This window comes from Alligator sinensis, unplaced genomic scaffold, assembly GCF_000455745.1.
Source record: "Alligator sinensis unplaced genomic scaffold, ASM45574v1 scaffold187_1, whole genome shotgun sequence".
Lineage (NCBI taxonomy): Eukaryota > Metazoa > Chordata > Crocodylia > Alligatoridae > Alligator > Alligator sinensis.
Window position 1 is genome coordinate 2,803,275 of NW_005841861.1, and position 333 is coordinate 2,803,607.

Genomic DNA, 333 nt, shown 5'->3' on the forward strand with positions numbered 1-333 from the left:
GACCACGAGCTGATCACCTTCACCATCCGCCGAAAAGCTGGCAAGTCGGTCAGCAACACGCAAGTCCTTGACTTCAGGAAAGTCGACTTTGACAAGCTCAGGAGGCTTGTCAGTGAGGCCCTAAGGGACCGTGACCACAGGGAGAGGGGAGTTCAAGAGGAGTGGTTGCTCCTCAAGGGAGCGATCCTCAATGCACAAACTAAGTCTATTCCATCTCGGAGGAAAGGCAGCAAGAGGGCACAGCAGCCCCCCTGGCTCTCCAGGGATCTAGCAGACCTCCTGAGGCTAAAAAGAAAGGCCTACAAAGGATGGAGGATGGGAGTCGCCTCCAAG